Source organism: Microcaecilia unicolor, chromosome 2 (genome assembly GCF_901765095.1).
Source record: "Microcaecilia unicolor chromosome 2, aMicUni1.1, whole genome shotgun sequence".
In the NCBI taxonomy this organism is placed as follows: domain Eukaryota; kingdom Metazoa; phylum Chordata; class Amphibia; order Gymnophiona; family Siphonopidae; genus Microcaecilia; species Microcaecilia unicolor.
In genome coordinates, this window is record NC_044032.1 from 52,433,146 (window position 1) to 52,454,384 (window position 21,239).

At 45.6% G+C, this 21,239-nt stretch overlaps 1 protein-coding gene across 2 annotated transcripts in view; it reads left to right on the plus strand.

The window, feature by feature from the left end:
* The window catches only part of MAPK4 (mitogen-activated protein kinase 4), a 246,339-nt gene that overhangs the window by 210,222 nt on the left and 14,878 nt on the right, over nt 1–21,239 (plus strand). The gene's annotated exons all lie outside the window — the stretch shown is intronic.

The window sequence follows — 21,239 nt, forward strand, 5'->3', positions numbered from 1 at the left end:
GTGATACTGTACAGCTGCAACACACTTTCCCCCTGCACCTGGGTATGAGCACAGTTTGGTTGTGACTGTTCATTTTAAACAGATTAGATATTAAACCGGGTTATCAGATGACTCCATGTCTCATTTTATGTGGAGACCTTTAGTTCTCATTTCGTAGAAAAAGTAGGAATACACATCTCTACATCCTGCGAGTTGGCTGAATCTCTCTTACTCCCAGTGGCATACCAAGGGGGGGGCGTTCCGCCACGGGTGCATGCTGCTGGGGGGGGGGGGGGGTGCCGCGTGCCTGTTGGCCGAGTCCGCTCGTTCCCTCCCTGCTGCTCCCTCTGCGCGGAACAGGTTACTTCCTGTTCCGGGGCAGAGGGAGCAGCAGGGAACAAGCGGACTCAGAGCCGACAGGCACGCGGAACCCCCCCAGCAGGTAAAAATGCACCCTGGGGGGGGGTCATGCTGCACCCGGGGGGGGGGGGTGTAATTTCACCGGGGGGGGGGGGGGCACATTGGCGATCCGCCCCGGGTGTCAGCCAGCCTAGGAACGCCACTGCTTACTCCTAGGGTCCACTTTAGGAGTCACCAACCAGGAAAGGGATCTAGGCATAGTCCTTGATGATAAGTTGAAACCCTCTGCTCGGTGTGCAACGGCAGCTAAGAAAGCAAACAGAATGTTAGGTATTATTAGAAAAGGAATGGAAAACAAAAATGAGGATGTTATAATGCCTTTGTTTTGCTCCATGGTGCGACCACACCTCGAATATTGTGTTAAATTCTGGTCACCACACCTCAAAAAAGATATAGTGGAATTAGAAAAGGTACAGAGAAGGGTGACGAAAATGATAAAGGGGATGGGAAGATTTCCTTATGAGGAAAGGCTGAAGCGTCAGCTTGGAGAAAAGACGGCTGAGGGGAGATATGATCAGTGCTTTTTTTGTAGGAAAAAAGGTACCGGTACTCATTATGGGCGGGGTCACCATCTATGGCTCTGCCCCTATGGTAGCCACACCCCTTACACCAGCCATGGCGTATATAAACAGGTATCACTGAAAATACTATACCAGTATAGGAGAATAACTTGTGTTTTTTTTTCATTATAAACTAGTAAAAAAGGCCCGTTTTTGACACAAATGAAATGGGCGCTAGCAAGGTTTTCCTCGGAGTGTATATGTTTGAGAGAGTGTATGTGAGAGTGACTGTGTGTGAGAGAGAGAGTGAATGTGCGAGTGTGTCTGTGAGAGAGTGTGTGTGTGAGAATGAGAGTGTGTGCAAGTGCGTATGTGAGACACAGTGTGAGAGAGAGAGTGTGTTTCACACAGATACAGTGTGTGCGAGAGAGAGTGTGTGTGTGAGACACAGACTCTCTGTGAGACTGAGTGTATGAGACCAAGAGAGTGTGTGAGTGACTGTGTGACACATAGAGAGTGAGTGTGATACAGTGTGAGACATAGAGTGTGTGAGAGACAGTGTGTGAGAGTGAGAGAGAGAAAGACATTGACTGTGAGAGAGAGTGTGTGTGTGACAGAGATACCTTCCCCCCCTCTCTGGTGTCAGCTCCCCCCTCTCTCTCTGGTGTCTGAGCGTTACTGTGCAGGACGCTGAGCTCTGGCTGTGCTTCAAGGAACTGACCAATCCTATTTAATAGAATGCACCTCCAACATTCTGAAGCCGAGAAACCTCGTGTGGTTGGTCACTTCTGCTTGTGACGAACCCGGAAGTACGTGATGTCAATTCAGGAGATGGATACAGAGAGCAGGAATGCCTCAGCCATGCAGTCAGCTTCAGAATGTTGGCGGTGCATTTTATTATATAGGATAATTTCTGTAAGCTGTTAGAGCTCCAGTATACCCAGTGCAAAATAAGACAGCAGATATAAATTCTCAAATCGGACATATTCCAAACACTAAAATGAAAATAAAATGATTTTTCTACCTTTGTTGTCTGGTGACTTTGTTGTTCAGATCATGTTGGTCCCAGTCTCTGATTCTGCTACTCTCTATCTGTTCCTTTATCTCCATTTCCAGGGCTTCCTTTCCATTTATTTCTTTACTTTCCTCCTTTCTTCTTCATTTCTTGCCCTACATCCATAGGTAAAAATTAGGTCCTGCGCACACTTGACTGGAGGAGGTATAGAGTGGATCCAGCATTTGCCTATTTTCTCCGTCCATGTGCAGTTTTTCTCCTCTTTTCCCTTTCCCTCATCTCTGTCAGTATGCATCTTCCTATTCTTCCTTCCCCTCCATGCATATGCTTCTCCTTCCTCTCTCTCTTCCCTCTCATCCATCCATGTCCAGTATTTTTCCTCTCCCCCTCCATATATGTCCAGCATTTCTCCTCTATCCTTCCCTCCATCCATGTTCATCTCACTTCCTCTCTCTTCCCTCCCCTCCATCCATGTCCAGCACTTCAGCTCTCTCCCCTCCCTTCCATGCATGTCCAGAATTTCTCGTCTTCCCTAAATCCATGTGCATCTCCTCCTCTGTCTTCCCTCCCCACCCACCATGTCCAGCATTTCTCCTCTCCCCCTCCCCTCCATTCATATTCATCTCACTTCCTGTCTCTTTCCTCCTCTCCATCCATGTCCAGCATTTCAACTCTATCCCCTCCCCTCCATCCATGTGCATCTCCTTCCTCTGTCTTCCCTCCCCTCTATCCATGTCCAGAATTTCTCTTCTCTCCCCTAAATCCATGTGCATCTCCTCCTCTGTTTCCCTCCCCTCAATTCATGTCCAGCATTTCTCCTTTGCCCCTATCCTCCCCTCCCATCCATGTCCAGTGACTCGCCCCAGCCTCCACCTGCCTCCGAGTTGGTTCCAACCCCAGCCCCACCTACCCGCTCTCAGCTCCCCGACTTTCTGTTCCTACCGCCCTGCATTCAAATCTTTTATTTTACTTCAAGTCGCAGCGGCATTGAAGGCAGCAGGCAGGTTTGCCTCCTCGTTTCCCTTCCCTCTCAGCATCCTACTCTCGCAGAAAGGAAATTACATCAGAGGAAGGCGGGACGCTGAGAGGGAAGGGAAGGCTGGAGGCGAGCCTGCCTGCTGCTTTCACTGCCAGTTTGCCGCTGCAACTTCAGGTAAAATAAAAGATTTCAACACAGGGTGGCACAAACGGAAAGTTGGGGAGCTGAGGGCGGGCAGGTGAGCCGGCACAAAAAAAGCACTGGATATGATAGAGGTCTATAAAATAATGTGTGGAGTGGAATGGGTAGACGTGAATCGCTTGTTTACTCTTTCCAAACACACTAGGACTAGGGGGCATGTGATGAAGCTACAAAGTAGTACATTTAAAACAAATCAGAGAAAAGTTTTCTTCATATAATGTGTAATTAAACTGTGGAATTCATTGCCAGAGAATGTAGTAAAAGCAGTTAACTTAGCGGGGTTTAAAAAAGGTTTGGATGGCTTCCTAAAGGAAAAGTCCATAGACCATTATTAAAATGGAGAAAATCTACTGCTTATTTTTAGGATAAGCAGCATTAAATGTATTGTACTTTTTTGGGATCTTGCAAGGTACTTGTGACCTGAATTGGGCACTGTTGGGATTGGATGCTGGGCTTGATGGACCTTCAGTCTGTCCCAGTATGGCAATAATTATGTACTTATGACCATTTGGTGACTCAGGTTATGAAACAGCTATTGACGAATCTACTGTAGCTCATTGTTTTTCAGTTTTATTAGAATTTTTAATTGATGGAAAGCTCCAAGAGTCATTTACCTATAGAGGGGCATTTTTGATATGATGTTCAAATCTGGTTTTGGACATTTTGCAAAAAAAAGTCCAAATTTACAGTGTCAAACATGATCATTTTCAAACCAGAAAAAGGGTCTATCGTTTTGGTTTGAAGATTCCCCCATTTTAGATGGTTTTCTGCTCTGTGCATCTTCCTTTAAGGGCCATTTTTCAAACAAAAAAACATCCATGGGAAAAACACATAAAAATAAGCCATTAGATTGTCTGGGGGCAGAGCAGTCTTATTAAACTGGCCACACAGACATCCCAGCAGAGCAGTGGGTCAGCCTAAGGGGCACAGTGAACTTACAAAAAAGGTCCCAGATACACATCACATCATAACCCCCATATATTATATGGTGAGCCCTCCAGGAATAGCAAAAGATGGACTGTACCCAACTGTACACCACTACAATAGCCCTTATGCCTGCAGGTGTTACCTACAACCATGTTCCCTGTGGTGGGTCCCATATTATGGAATACTCTCCCTAGCACACTATGATTATAACTTTCTCATTCAGATTTCAAGACAGCATTAATGACTTGAAAGATGCTGCAAACCCAATGCAAACTGGAGCAAGACACATTATCAGCATGCCATCATTTAAAACCATAAATACATTATCAACATATCATCGATACATTATCAACATGACATTTAAATTTTAGTCCATCCTACAAGTCTCGCAGTTTTCTCATGTGGGTCCCAGCATCTTTCTCTGCCTCTCCTTTCTCCCTGCACTCAAGCATCTGACTCTCGCCAACCCTTTCTGCTTGCCTTTATTGTCTGCAGTACTAGACACACTCTGCTTCTAATGAGCTGGGAGCCCTCCCTCTGTAGCGTCTTGCTGACAGGAAACAGGAAGTTCTGTCAGAGGAGGCAGGAGCTACAGAGGGAGGGCTCCCTGCTCAAGAGAAGCAGAGTGCGTCTAGTTTTGCACACCTCCTTGGTGCAGACAGCAAAAGCAATATGGGGGGAAAGGGAGGAAGAGGGAGATACCAGAGCGTGTGCATGCAGGAGGAGGCAGGGCGACAGCAGCGAGGTAGAAGTAGGAGAGAAGAAGACAGCTGAAAGAAGAGGACACATGGAGAGACAGAGGTAGTGGGGCAAGGAGCATGGAGTGTAATGTGATTAATGTGTTAAAATTATTAATGCGAGTTACAATTTTAACGCGTTAAAAATGCATTAAATGTGCAGGCCTAATCTGGATATGAAGCTTTTATGTATCTCCAAGAGGCCTCTTATTTAATTTAATATAATATAATATTTCTGGGGTCGATATTCAAAGAGATTTAACTAGCCAGAAACAGCTCCTGACCAGTTATCACTTGTCCGGGTTAACCAGTCATATTCAGCAGCAATTAACCAGATATTGTCACTGAAAATATCCAGATAGTGCCCAATGCAAAACTGGCTATTTTGGGGACGTTCCAGGGTGGAGTCAGCACTTGGCTGGTTAAGTGTTGGTATTCGGCATTTAACTGGTCAAGGTAACCACATAAATAGGACCTCATAAACGTCAGTTTTATCTTTATGCCTTTTGCCATGGCCAGTTAAGTCCTGAACATAACATTTAACTGGCTATGTTTTCACACTGGCTCCATACATGCAGAAATTCAGTTTTGATTTTGCCGCACGTCCATTTTCAGCAAAAATTTTAAAAAGGCCTTTTTTACAGTCACGCTGAAAAATGGATTGGCGCTTGCCCAAAACCCACGCCTACACTACCACAAAACATTTTTCAGCGCACCTTAGTAAAAGGACCCCTTAGATTGTGAGCCCCCTAGGGACAGAGAAAGTACCTGTATATAATGTGTACAGCACTGCGTATGTCTAGAAGTGCTATAGAAATGATTAATAGTAGTAGTAGTAGCATTATGCTTGTGTTAGGAAGCCATTTGCTAAACCATCAGTGTACAGCACTAATAGTCCCCTCAAATTTTCAGATAAGAGGGCATCTATAATGAAACAGTAGAACTATGAAATATAGACTTCTATTGTGTAGTTAATGTTTATTCCAGACATCTTAATGTCTGTGTTGTTGTGTACAGAATTGTCTTCTTTGGAAGCCCAAGGCCTTTGTCAAACTATTGATTTCTTGAGTCATTAATGCAAACAACACACAAGTAAGCCAGCGATTAATACTAAAGTAGATACAATGGACATCTCATTTTGTACTGCCTAATGATTAACTACATATTAACATGCTTCTGAGAGCACACAGTTCTTGCCTTGCACTAAATCAGTAGGGGTCAATTCACCCATCTTATAGCAGGAAAGGAGGCTGAGGTGAATAGTAATTTGTGCTGGCTAACGAAGTAACATGTCAAAACCAGAGAAACAGTCATGCAGAAGGCCAAGTGGGACAAATAAGGTAAAAATGAGCCATTTCTGGTCTGCTCTGGTCGCATTTCTATGTGTATAAATCTGATTATTCCACCGTAGACATGCAGTCTATTGAAAAAAGCTGGAAATCTATGCTGTGTATCCCTGGCTGTGATGTTAGCACAACCCAGATGCAACGAGCCAAAACACCTGCCCATATTTTTGTCTCTACACCATCTTATTTACATACTCTCCAAAATATTTTGTCAGCCTGACTCCATTAAGAATCAATGGAGAAGGGGGCGTTTCAAAATGGCGGCACGCCAAGTTCACGGATGAAACCTCTCGACGACGACGGTAGCGAATAAACAAGATATACCTTTACATTATGCCGCATGCAAAGGAGCGGTAAAGACCGGGACCTCATCGGTCAGGACCTCTTCTCCTTTGCAGCCATCAATCGAGAGGTTCACCGTGCGAATGCCAGAAATATTAGCCGGGAGCTGTCCTGCTGTCTCTTTGTCGGGAGAACCACGAGAATTGGGACTTGATGTTACTCTCTCGCCCCGGCAACCCCACGTACCGTCTCCACCCGAAGGTCTTCTCTCGCCTGTTGGGACGCCCGATCTTGAAGTGCTCGAGGTAGTATCCCAAGTTAGAGGTCAGGACGGGAGTCGAATCAACGGAGGTTTGAAACCGCTGGGTTTTCAAACCCATAGAGTTTCTTTGGTAAAACCTGAGACTGTTACCCTTGAGAGCATATGGGAAGCTCTCCAACAACTAGATACGAAGATCTCTAACGCAACTGATGGTATGGCAACACTCGTGAGTACTGTGGACAATCTTTCTAAATCTATAGATACCATAAAAATTGACTCTAAAAACCAAATGGATCAATTTAAAAAAGAAGTGGAAAGATTTCAAGGAACTTCTAATGCGATTATAAAAGATAATACAGCAATTCATAGGAAGCTTGAACAATTGGAAAATTATAACCGCAGATTGAATTTGCGTTTTTTAAAGTTTCCACAAACTGTTGGAATCTCACCTTTAGATGCATTTAAAAGATACTTAACAGAGGTCTTGAAATATTCCCCAGAACTTATTCCTCCGATAAATAGAATCTACTATCTCCCACAAAAAAAGAAAAGTGAACCAGGAATGGATATGGAGTCACAAAAAGAAAAGAAGGGACAAAATCTGAATTTAACTGAAATCTTAGATTCCTCTTTAAATGAGGACTCTGAAAGAACTACCTTAATCGTTTCTTTTATTTTTGAACGGGATTTGGAAGCAGTTAGACGATTATTCTTTAGAAATGCACAGTCCCTGTTTTCTGGGGCGAAAATATGGATGTACTCAGATGTTGCCAGACAGACCCAGGAACGAAGAAGGGCTTTTTTAGCCATAAGAAAGGAGGTCTTAGAAATAGGCGCCTCCTTTTACCTGAACTACCCCTCCAAATGTGTGATAAAGTATTTGGGGCTTAAATATATCTTCTTCAATCCTGAGCATTTAAAAACATTTGTGAATTCCAAGAAATTGTTGGCAACCTAGTATCTAAGTGGGATTAATTGAATTTGATTTCTGGATTGGTGTGTAAAGCTTTATGCTGGTTTAAATTTTACGTTAAAGTTTTCTTTCTCCTGGAATAATATGAAACTCCCCCCGACAATAATTGTGGTCTAAAGAAGATTGTTAAAATATGCCTTGAAAAATTTATTTGTTAAATTATATGCTTATCTGTATTTCTTGACAAGTGTTTTCACTTTAATTGTAAATTTAAAAATTATAATAAAAAAAAAAAAAATCAATGGAGAAACCCTAAGCTCTCACACACAAAAAATCGGCTTATTGCAGTCAGAAAACAAGCCAACATTATCTTAGCAAGCGGCAGAGCATGAAGAATTGCTAGCATACAAGGCTAATATGAGTTCATTTTTTTTTAAAGTACAGGAAAACATGTGCGTACTTCACTCATAGCCATCCTCACCGTGAAGGAACAACATTCAGAAATACAAGCTACATATCAGTCACTTAGACACACTATGGAATCCTCAACCACTTTGCAATAAGTTACGAAGGCAATACGATGTTCAAAATTACAATTACAGTTACCAAGACCCCAACCCCACTTCGGCAGTAACACAAAACATCCCAAACATGTACACAAACTCAGTTATTACTTCGCTCGTTCGCTACCTCTGCTACTAAAATGCAAGTCACTTTACAATAAATACTTCAAGGATAAATATTCAGTCACTCAGCAATAAGCATCAGACAAATATACCATCTACTCCATTCCCCTTAATGCAACTAAAAGCCCACCTGGGTGATGCTGCTTTTTAACTCCTAACCCTTGTTCACTTGTTCAGAACCCTTATTTTATCATCCTCACTTTAATATTCCCTTATCTCTTGTTTGTCCTGTTTGTTTGTCCTAATTAGATTGTAAGCTCTGTTGAGCAGGGACTTCATGTTCAAGTGTACAGCGCTGTGTACGTCTAGTAGCGCTATAGAAATGATAAGTAGTAGTAGTAGTAACATCAGTTCTGTTCCCCTGGGACCTGACCCTTTGCCCCCAAGTATAAAATTTCACTTACAGGTTTCCACATATTTGCATACACCCTGGCTTCCCTCAGATAAATGTGCTTCAGTGAGTGTGTAATGACAGTGTACTCAGATATCTGAGATTTTTTTTCTTTTTAGGATCAATTTGTGTGCACAGAAGGATGTTATCGGTATATCAGTTCTTCGCTAGTGCTGCTGTCTTGCGTTGGGTACCTTGGTCGTCTCAGAGTCCACATCTCAGTTGGCGGGGTCAGCTCACTGCCACAGGAACTCCAGGATACCTACTATCCTGACTGAAAAGAACTAAAAAAAGGAAAACCCTGCCTCCCTGAACCCCAATGTGTATGCCCCCTAGGCTCAGTCAGTAATTTCTTTTTCAAAGAGTCTTGTGGACTAATTAAATTCAAATAAAAATATAAGCAAGGGGAATTCCTATCTAACCACCCCCTCCAAACATACCCCTTTTCTTTTATTGTCCTTCTACCCGTTCTACGCCCACTACTCAAACTGATGGACAGTTAGACTAAACCCCCTAAAGGCAAGCCCCTAACTGAAGGAACTCACAAGGCTCGAGGCTTAGGCTGGGCAGCTCCTTTCCCAGGGCAGGCTGTTTTAGGCACAGACACACGAACTGGTGGGTTCTTACACTGGGTCTTCCTGCAGGCAGGCATTCACGTTGGCAGACAATCTAAAACCAGTTCCTTTGGAGTCTGGACACTCAGTTCAGGGTATGGGGGCCTCGCTCTCTCTTCCAAGGGGGCTTCCTCCCTTTCCGGATGGGCCTCTTCTTTACCAGACAGGCAGTCACACGGCTGGCCTTCCCTTCTCTGGACAGGCACACACACAGAGGGATGTGCAGGGTGAACTTCTCGGGGATTCAGGGCCCTTCCCTTATGTCCCAACATGTCCCAGCTCCTCATTGTGGTCCCTCTTTCGTCTTCACTCTGCTCTCTGTCTGGAGCTGGCCTCTGTTGCTCCTGCTACAGCTTCTCTCCTCAGCCCCGATCTGCTTGTCCCCCTGCAGCTCAGCTCTTCTGCTTCAGGCTCACTCTAGACCCCTTCTCGTCCTCCCCTTGCCCTTCACAGGACTCATCAGCTCTCTGTTCTTTCAGGGTTCATTAGCAGGTCCTTCCCTTCCATCCTGTAGCACACTCCTACTCAGTTTTGATCCTCTTCTCTTCCAGCCTGCAGCTGCTTCCTCTTGCCAGGACTTCTCTCTACTTGCAGCATGCTCCTGCCCGGACTAGATCTTCTTTCTTCTCTTTTCTTGGAGTGTGACTGCAGCTGCTACTTCTCTGCCCAGGCTTGCCCTTTTTCTTCCCAGGCTTCCTCTGTGTTCCTACTGTCTCTGAGCTGCCCCACCCCTCCTATCCCCTGGATTGGCTCAAAATTCACTCCAATCCATAGGGCATTCTGCCGCCTATCTCTCTATTGACTGCCTGCCTCCAACTCCCCCTAGGACCTCCCTTTGATTGGCTCAGACTTCTCAGCACCCTTATTGGTGCTTTGGCAGTCTCTTGAGCCAGCCCCATCTTCCTTACCCTGGATTGGTTCCCGTTTTGCACCAATCCAGGGCTTGGGCTGCTTGTGCTACCCAATTGGCTGCCCACTTCACTGCCTACCCCTAATTCCCCTGGCTTTCCTCTCCACCATGGCACTGGAGGGTGCCATGGCTCAATTTGTGCCCTGCCTGTTCCTCACTCCCCTAGTACTGTGGCTGTGCTGTCTGCCCTGCCCGCCTCTGTCTCCCTCTCTCCCTCTTCCTCATGACCTGGAGTGCCACCGTGAATCGTGGCACTTCCGGGTTCACGAGGGTTGGCTGGATGTGGATGGTATCTGCCCTTCACTGGTGCCGTGGCTCAACGTGCTGCCCCCCTCCCCTCATGACCCAGAGCGCTTCCTTGAATCACGGCACTTCCGGGTTTGCAGAGGGGTGGCTGTTTGGCGTCTTCTCTTCACCACGGCACCAGAGGATGCCGTGGCTCAACCTGCTGCCCTCCTCGCCAGGCTGGGGAGCTCTCTCCTGGCTCTCCCACTGCTGAAGGACGCCCCCTCTCTCTGGGGAAGTGGGGGGGGGGGGAGGGGGCAAGGTAAAAATGTATTTTTTCTTTTTCTTCCTATATTTACAGTATCCTTAAGGGGAAGTATCAGCATTAAATAGACTCCTTCACACAGAACTAAAGAAACAGATAAGTTATCATGGTAGCAGCTGAACATCACTACTATCCGGATAATTTTAAAGCCCACCCTCACTCTGCCCCAAACCAGCTCATAAGAGCATAAGAATAGCCATACTAGGTCAGACCAATGGTCCATCTAATCCAGTATCATGCTTCCAACAAAGACCAATCCAGGTCACAAGTACCTGAGAGAAACCCAATTAGTAGCAACATTTCATGCTACCAATCCTGGGGCAAGCAGTGGCTTCCCCCATGTCCATCTCAACAACAGACTATGGACTTTTTTCCTCAAGGAACTTGTCCAAACCTTTTTAAAGCTCAGAAACTCTAACCACTTTTACCACATCCTCCAAGCAACAAGTTCCAGAGCTTAACTATTCTTTGATTGAAAAAATATTTTCTCCCATTTAAAAGTATTTCCATGTAATTTCATTGAGTGTCTCCTGGTTTTTGTACTTTTTGAAAAAGTGAAAAATCAATTCACGTTTCCCCATCCTACACCACTCAGGATTTTATAGACCTCAATCATATCCTCCCCTCAGCTTTCTCTTTTCCAAGCTAAAGAGCTTTTCCTCATATCATTTGCTTTATCATTTTGGTTGCTCTTCTTTCAACTTTTTCTAATTCCGCTAGACTTCCCTTGGCTAGAACCACGCTGACTCTGTCCCATTAAACCATGTTTGTCTACATGTTCCATAATTTTATTCTTTATAATAGTTTCCACTATTTTGCCCAGCAGTGAAGTCATTACCCGTAACTAGGCCTTACTGTGCATTCCAAAGACTATCTATTAATGCAGAAAGTTCAAATTTAAAACTGTGGGGAAAAGGGTATGGGGCTAGTTAATAAAGTTTGCTTTTTTAAATTCTGTGTTTATTAAGAAACCTAAAATACCTCTTTTAAACCCCAACTTTTAAATCACCAAAGCACAGGTAAAATGTCCTCTTCTCTCGGATAGCATTGGCCCATTCAGTTTGGATTTTCAGTTCAATTTTTACAATTTTCAATCTGTACAATTTTTAAATATACAAGAATAGTGAAGTTGTATGTTCACCAATCCCCGGTGTATTTATTTTGCTTTAATATTGGGCCATGAGCATTTAGAACTAAGCTTAATTTTAAATCATAAGAAAAGAAAAGATCCAAGCCAATCTAATTCAGGTGAGGCAGCCATGGCATAATTATATATATAAGAAATCATATGAAGGGTTAATTCTGTTAAAAGCTTGAAGTTAGAATTCTAACTTTTTACTTTGCAACTGAAGTGAAGGAATGCCAGATGGTTCATATTATTTGAAAGTCTTGCCGGGCTGGGTCAGAAAGGTCAGAAAGACCCTTGTGAGGGATGGATTGCTAAATGCTGGCACAGCTGTAAACTATTATGAATGAACAAAGGAATGAGCCAGACATGCTGAAGTTTAAAAGGCTGAAATACTATTTCAGAAGTTCTTGATATGTAGATTTTGTTATAAGGAAATAGTTAGATTCTAAATAATTCTAGATATTCCTGATGTTTAGATATGTCTTATAAGAATGCTTACTTTAGAATATGTTGTATTCTGTGTAAATTAATAATTCTGTGTAGGATGTTTGTTCAACTCTGTGTTACTTTTAAAATGATCCTTTGTCTGCTGTTTAAGACTGCAGTTGAGGAGATCAACATATGGTTTGACTTAGCCATAGTTCTGGCTGGTGCAATGTATAAGCTGATAGGTGAAGAGGTCAGAACTAGTCAGCTCTCTTCTCCTTGATTAATTATAGGTAACTGTAGGAATAGTTTTGAAAGTATATCTGTATGCTATTAAGTAAGCCTGACTTTTGACCTCTTTAATGAATGCCAGAGTTTAGTTAGTAGGTAGTATGAAGCTGATTAGGAATATGAGAATAACCAATGTTAGATGGGGCCTCTTAGTCTCTAAGGGAATCCAGTTTAAGCTATAGATGAGACATCAATCATAATGAGAAATGTAAGAGACTGGAGACCAAATGTCTGGCATGAGGGGCCCCAGGTCACAGGTCAGTTTAGGATGTCTGGAACCTATGTAACTGATATTTCAAAAGTAATGATTGGTTGAGGCAAGGTAGCCAATCAGTTTCTTAACCAATTGGGAGTAAAGGGGGCTAGGCTAGGAGGAGGGCTTAGGACCCTATTTAAGTGGGAGCAGAAGCAGTTTACGTCAGAAAGAAAGGAAGGAGCTCAGAAGAAAGAGAAGGACAGAAGGAACAGACAGAAGAAGGAGAAGACAGCATAAGAAGAGAAGCAGCTGAGACAAAGACACAGAGAGCTGAGAGAAAGACCCAGAGAGCTAAGAGAAAGAGAAGAGAGCTAGAACTGATGTCTTGCTTTGTTTGCTGGCAAATAAAGAAGATTTCTCTCTCATACTGGTGTGTGCTGTCTGACTCCTGAAGTATCACAAATTCCTATCTCAATTCCTGCAACAATTCTTGGTGGCAGCGGTGGGATGAATCCTGCATTAATCCCAGCACCCAACTGACTGGAGAACATTCGCCGGGTATGTATTCTGTATTTTGTATTGTAATCCTAGCTAGGAAATTGTAAACCAGCCCCTCAAGAAAATTGAGGAAGGAGAATCTGATCAATTCTCAGCAAAGGCCCTAGTACCTTCTAGTCGCGGGGACTAGAAGCGAAAACGCTTGAGCTTATCTGTATTTGAGAAATCTGAAATTGTTGGGTGGGATTTTCTGTATGGAATGTGTGATGCGTGAATGCTAACTGAGTGCGGACTTCTTATAGCTGCATTTCCAATTAACGCGAGTTCAATTGGTCAGCAACGGAAGGAAGCGATTGTTGTCTGTCTACCTAGTGTCTCGAGAGTGCGGACCCCTTACTGCACTCTCAAAAACTCCCTCCCTTTTGTGTGTTGTAACTGTAAGCATTATGGGTGGGACATCATCTAGACAAATTGCTACCCCCCTAGATTGTATGCTTAAAAACTTTAAAAAAGGCTTTTTAATTAATGACTATGGACAGACTTTAAGCTCAGGTACTTTAAGAACCTTGTGTGAAGTTGAGTGGCCATCTATGGGAGTGGGGTGGCCCCCTAGTGGCAGCTTAGATATTGAAGTAATCCGGAAGGTCTACAGCATAGTTGTAAGAGAACCAGAATATTCTGAACAACTCCCTTATATAGATTCCTGGGACAGCCTTGTGACTGACCCTCCCTCGTGGTTGAAAACTTATATGGGATCCCCAGTAAAATTCATGTTAGGCCGTGTTCAAAGAAAGATTAGAAAATCTAAACTAGAAGAGGGAAAGAGCCCTAGGAAGCCTACCACCCAATCGGTGGCTTCCGCCCCTACCCTGTCTGAGAAACCCATACTCTCTGATGATCCCTCAGATCTTGAGCCACCACCTTATGGCCCATTGTTGGGGTTCCGTGCCACCCCTAGAGATCCACGCCGCCCAGCCCAAGCCTCTCCAGCACAGGCTTCTCCGGATAGTTCTTCCCCTCCTGTGCCAAACCTGCCACACCCTAGGTTGGACTTTTCACCTGGCCTCTACCCTTCTGTGCCACATCCTCCCCTGTTAACCTCCGAAGACCCACTTTGGGCTCCACTCCCTGACTCCTCAACTCCTGACAGCCCAGCCTCTCCCTCTAGTACCCCTACCCACTCATTAGGGGCCCGGCATCCCTTTCAATGGACTGACTCACCTGTGGCCACCTCTCAGTCTATGAGTACCCCTCCCCATCCCTCAGGGGTTCAACACACCTCCACTGAATGGGTTAGACCTGCTGCAATCACCTTTGAGCATGATAGGAGGGTAGCTCCTAGCTCTACCTCAGGTTCCATTCCCACTTCCTCGAGAGTTCTGCCACTTCGTCAGGTAACTACCACTCGACCGGATCCTAATAATCAGGGTCAGGTTATACAGGCACAGGCCTATCAGTATGTACCCTTCACAACCACCGATCTCCTGAATTGGAAGACGCATTACCCCTCTTATACTGAAAAGCCTCAGGCAGTGGTGGACCTAGTGACTAGCATTATGGCCACCCATAACCCAACCTGGACTGATTGTCAACAACTTCTCCTGACCCTCTTCACAACTGAGGAGAGGCGGAAGATTTTGCAAAATGCTGAGGCCATCACGCGAGAGCGTGTTCCCGAGAGGACACAGGACCCAGAGGGATGGGTTAGAGCTCGGTTTCCTCGCGCAGCTCCAGATTGGGATCCAAATGATGGGCAGCACTATGAACTGTTGTCTGGCTATTGCCGGGACTTACTGGAAGGTATGAGGAAAGGCATAAAGAGGCCCATTAATCTGGCAAAGGTCTCTGAAATTCTCCAAGGGGCAACTGAATCCCCTGGGGCCTTTCTAGAGCGACTAATTGAAGCCTACAGAACATACACCCCATTTGACCCTGAAGCCCAAGAAAACCAGAGAATGGTGAATAGCGCATTGGTGGCCCAGAGTATGCCAGATATCCGGAAGAAGTTGCAGCGTCAGGAGGGATTCGCAGGGATGAATACCACCCAGCTAATTGAGATCGCAACCAAGGTTTTCATTAATAGAGATCAGGAGGTGCGCCGAGAGGCTGACCGGAAGATGCAGAAGAAGGCCGACCTTTTAGCGGCAGCCATTACTAATTCCACCCTTAACCGAGGTCGACCTCTAGCTAATGGGAAGCCAAAGTGGGACCCCGGACCACCAGCCAGGGCCCGAGATTCCTTCAATCAATCCCGGCCAAGGGGGGAGAATCCCAGACCAAGATTGGAGAGGGATCAGTGTGCCTATTGTAAGGAAAGAGGGCACTGGAAAGATGAATGCCCCCAGAGGCGCCAGGGACTGAGAAGGGGACCAGGAGATCGAGGAAGCCGAGGCCGAGTTCGAGAGGGAAGATATGAGCCTGCTGAATCTGACATCATCGGGATAGCCGAGATGGCAGAATGGGACGAATAGGACAGACCGGGTTCCTATAAACTGGGCTCCCAGGAACCTATGGTCAAGCTAACTATAGGGAGCCGCTCAATTCCATTCATGATTGATACAGGAGCTGAACATTCTGTTGTGACGGAGCGATTAGCGCCTGTGTCTGGAAAAACTGTCCGAGTGGTGGGAGCCACGGGGGTGCAGAACCGGAGGCCCTTCCTGACAACCCGTAGATGCCAATTAGGCTCACACATAGTCACTCATGAATTCCTGTATATGCCAGACTGTCCAATCCCTTTGTTAGGTCGAGACCTGCTGTCCAAGCTTAGGGCCCAAATTTCTTTTGACTCTGATGGCCAGACTTCAGTCTCCTTTCGGCCCCCGACCTCCAGTCCTAAGGGTATATTGAGTTTCTGCTGCCCTCTTGAAGAAGAATGGCGGCTGCATCAGTCGCATGGCCAAGTTGACCTACCCCTGGCAGACAGCTTTCAGGTTAGTGGGGTATGGGCAGAAGATAATCCCCCAGGGTTGGCCCGAAATATTCCTCCTGTACATGTAGACTTACTTCCAAGTGCCCGGCCAATCCATCTTCGCCAATACCCAATTCCCAGAAAGGCTCTGGAAGGGATTCAAGCACATTTGAATCGTCTGTTATCCCATGGAATTATTCGACCTTGCCAGTCTCCATGGAATACGCCACTATTGCCAGTTCAGAAGCCAGGGACTGAGGACTACCGGCCAGTCCAAGACTTACGAGTGGTCAACAAATCCACTATCTCATTACACCCTGTAGTGCCTAATCCATATGTCCTGCTAGGATTGATACCTTCTGGAGCTACCCATTTCACGACACTAGACCTAAAAGATGCCTTCTTTTGTATTCGGGTGGCCCCCGCCAGTCAATTGCTTTTTGCCTTTCAATGGGAAAACCCAGTAACAGGAAGGAAGCTTCAGTATACATGGACCCGCCTGCCATAGGGGTTCAAGAATTCCCCCACTATTTTTGGGACAGCCCTAGGGCAAGACCTTAAGACTTTTAAATCTGAGCCTTCCAGGCGAGTTTTACTCCAGTATGTAGATGACCTCCTGATTGCAGCAGTGACCCAGGAAGAGTGTTTTGAGGCTACTAGAGAATTGCTGGAGCTACTCTTGGATGCAGGCTATAAGGTCTCACGCTCAAAGGCCCAACTCTGTCAGTCAGAAGTGAAGTATCTGGGCTTTTGCATTTCCCAGGGAAGTCGGAGACTGGATGCTAGTAGGAAGCAAGCGGTAGCTGCAATTCCCCAACCCAAGTCCAGAAGAGAAGTTAGGGAATTTCTGGGAGCAGCCGGATTCTGCAGAATTTGGATTCCAAATTTTGCATTGATGGCGAAACCCCTTTACCAAGCCACAAAGGGGGGTGAAAAGGAACCATTTGAATGGGGACCTACTGCTCAACAATCCTTCATTGCCATAAAGAAAGCCCTACTCCAAGCCCCTGCGTTAGGCCTTCCTGATGTGGAGAAACCTTTCTCATTGTATGTCCACGAGCGACAGGGGGTTGCTCTGGGTGTGCTGACCCAGATGATGGGATCCTGGCAGAGGCCTGTTGCATACCTGTCTAAACAGCTGGATGGAGTGGCTAAAGGATGGCCAGCCTGCATGAGGGCCATTGCAGCAACAGCCTTACTGGTCCAGGAAGCTGATAAGTTGACCTTGGGGCAAGAACTGGTTGTTAAAGTCCCCCACGCAGTTCTCACCCTCATGGAGTATAAGGGCAACCACTGGTTTACAAATAACCGTATGGTTAAGTACCAAGCTAGTTTGTGTGAGAATCCACGGATACACCTGGAAACAGTGGCTACATTTAATCCCGCCACTCTTTTGCCAGCATCTGAGGGACCACCAGATCATGACTGTATCCAAACTATGGATGAAGTGTACTCCAGTCGACCAGATCTTAAAGATGTTCCGTGGAGGGACCCAGATGTAATTTATTTCACAGATGGAAGCAGTTATGTGGAGAACTCCAAGCGATTGGCAGGCTATGCTGTGGTGACAGAGGACAAGGTGATAGAAGCAAGAGCCCTGCCCCAAGGAACTTCAGCCCAGAAAGCAGAACTTGTGGCCCTCATACGAGCTCTGGAGCTAGCAGCAGGACTGGTGACCAACATTTATACTGATTCTAAGTATGCTTTCACAACCCTACATGCTCATGGAGCTTTGTATAAGGAAAAGGGACTTATAAATGCTGCAGGCCAACCTGTTAAGTATGGACCTGAAATACTTCAGCTGCTAGAGGCTGTGTGGGCCCCTAAGAAGGTAGCTGTTATTCATTGCAGGGGACACCAAAGAATAGATACTCCAGTGGCCCGAGGGAACCGCCATGCTGATCGGGTGGCCAAGGAAGCTGCTCGAGGACCCCCAGCAAGTACTGTGACCCCCCTGTTCCAAATTCGACTGCAAGAATGGACACCTATGTATACCCAAATGGAAGAGAAATGGGCTCAAGAAGAAGGTGCAGTAAGGAGACCTGATGGCTGGTTACATCTCCCTGATACCAGAGTTCTGGTGCCACGCCACCTAGCTTGGCCTGTAGTGTCTCAAGCTCATGACCTATCACACTTAGGGAAAACAGCACTAGCCCGCCTACTCAATCGAGTAGTGGTGCTGGAAGGATTGGATAGTCTGGTTGCCACTGCCTCTGCCCGATGTACTCTCTGTGCCCAGAATAATGCCCGTCAGGGACCCCGTATTCCACCAGGAGTTCAGTCTAGAGGACTAACACCCTTTGAGTCCCTAGTTATAGACTTCACAGAAATGCCCAGGAGTGGTAGGTTCCGATACCTCTTAGTCATGGTCTGTACCTTTTCTGGGTGGGTGGAAGCATATCCTACAGTCACTGAGAAAGCCACAGAAGTAGCTCGAGCTCTCCTTAGGGATGTCATCCCCAGGTATGGACTGCCCCTTGCCATAGGTTCAGATAATGGTCCCGCCTTTGTTGAAGCTACACTTCAGGCCCTGTCCCGCGCATTGCGCATTACCTGGAAATTGCATTGTGCCTATCGTCCCCAGAGTTCAGGGCAGGTTGAGCGAGCAAATAGAACCTTGAAAAATAGCCTAGCAAAGATTTGTCAGGAAACCCAATTGAAATGGCCACAGGCATTGCCACTAGCCCTCTTCCGCCTCCGATGCACCCCAACTAAAGGAACAGCCCTCTCTCCCTTTGAAATTGTGTATGGGAAGCCCCCAGCCATTTTACAGGGAATTAAGGGAGACATAGGGATTTTAGGGTCTGCCCAGGTGCAGGAGCAGGTAGCCCTCTTGGGGAAGATAATTTCTGAGCTTCAGTCTTATGTGAGAGAAATAAACCCTGTCCCCTTCCAGGCTCAGGTACATTCCTTCCTGCCAGGGGATAGAGTTTGGGTGAAAGACTGGAAGCTCCAGCCTTTGGGGCCCCGATGGAAAGGACCTTTTACTGTTTTGCTTTCTACCCCTGCAGCTGTGAAGGTCGCAGGGATTACTCCATGGGTCCATTGGTCTCGAATTAAGTCTGCTGACCAGACTGAGCCCAGCACGGATCAGACGGAGCCTAGACAGTGGAGAGCAGAAAGAGATCCAGCGGAGCCATTGAAGTTGCGCCTGACCCGAACCAAAGAATCTACTAGCTGAAAAGAAGGGTCAACTGCATACTGCAGGAGCGGCTGAACTTCGGCTTCATACTGAGACTCTTTCTTGCCGGATTCTGGCTTTCCTGGAATTTGAGAGCTTGATCCTTGTCAGTTGAGGGTCTATCCCAACTGGTATAAGAACTCAAAGACTGAGAACACTATATTAGAGTAATCTGTGATTAGCACAGACTGTTGAAATATTATTGCTTAATTAGTTTGCTGTATTTGTTTTAGATTAGGAAGAAAGAAAATGTTAGTAGTTTGGATGCTTTTGTTGTTTTCTACTCCTTGCCTCCTTGTTCCTAATACCCCAACTCGCTCCAACCTTTGGTTACACTCAGTCCAGGAACTAATTAGCCAGGCAAAGATTACTTCCCCTTGTATTGTGTGTTCCCGATTTTCTCCTTATACTACAGATGTCCCAGCTGTTCCTGTCCCTGTGCAACTCCCAGCTCTTATACCTCCCTACTTTTCGAGTTCAGGCCCTTGGAGCCAGGATTATACTTGGTGGTCCTTTTATAATGCTACTTCCCCCTCTGACTCTTCTCTAAGGCCAGTTTTTACGTCTCCCTATCCAGCTTCTGGAGTGTTTTGTTTAACAAGAAGCATCTCAACTGTTCTTCCCATTCCCTGTAACTATACTAATGTTCTCCCAGAGAAGGAGGAACCTGTGTGGGTAGTTTCTCCAGGTACTCCTATGTGCCCTACTACCATACCTGTAGATTATGACCAAGGTGATTATCTGGCTCCTAACTATACTACTGAGAAGACTATAGTGTCCCATCCTATTTTCTACTTTCATAAGTCCCCGGGGGATGAAGGGGTTGCATCATATGAGCGGTCTGTTACAATTGGGGATTGGCACCTATGGTGTACAAAGTCTCCATTTCTTCTTCGTTCCCCCTGGGATAGGGGCTCGCATTATGGGCATCCTAATCTCCATCCTGTGCCTACATTTATTGGGAACTTTCGTCGCCCTCTCCTTGGTCATTACTGGCTCTGTGATAATGTCCTCCACATGATTCTTCCCTCCACATATGATTTTTGTGTATTGGTAACCTTGAATTATTTTCCTAAAGTTATTCCTCTTAAGCCACTATCCCCGCACCGCTCTAAGCGAGAGGCTTTGTCCTTACCCTCCTCCGTTGCCACAGAGGATGAGGCGATTGAATTAGCCCTCCAGTATATTAATTCTACTTATCCTCTGACTAAAAAGAGACTTGTAGCCCTTTCTGCCACGGCCTGGATTCCAATTGGAGGCCCGGTAGCGGGTATTACTGAACTAGGTATGGCTACCCGGAGACTTCAATCCCTACTCCATGTTTTAGTTCATGAGCTGAACGTGGTAGTCAATGCATTGCAGGATCAAATTAATGAATTAAGTATAGTTTCTAGATATAACCGTATGGGCCTTGACTATCTCTTTGCAGCCCAGGGTGGTCTCTGCACAGTGTTAAATTCTTCAGAGTGCTGTACTATTGTCATAAATAGGACGCATGTAGTTAGGCATGCCATGGATAAAGTCCTACAGTTGGCCAGTCTTAATGTGGAAGATTACCGAGGAGGATTAGACCTTACCTCCTGGTGGTGGTCATTGACCTCCTGGATACGTCCCTTGTTCATTTCCCTAATAGTCTTAGTTTTAGCAGGGTTGTTGTTTTGTTTCCTGGCCTCATGTGCTTCGGCAGTATGCCGTCGGACCTTAACAAGTAGGGTAATGGTGATTCACAAGTCTATTCCTAATTAGGATCACTATAATCTCCAGAGTTTGAGATGTGAGACTTATCTCTGCATAAGCTGATTTTAGTCTCAAAGGGGGGAATGAGGCAGCCATGGCATAATTATATATATAAGAAATCATATGAAGGGTTAATTCTGTTAAAAGCTTGAAGTTAG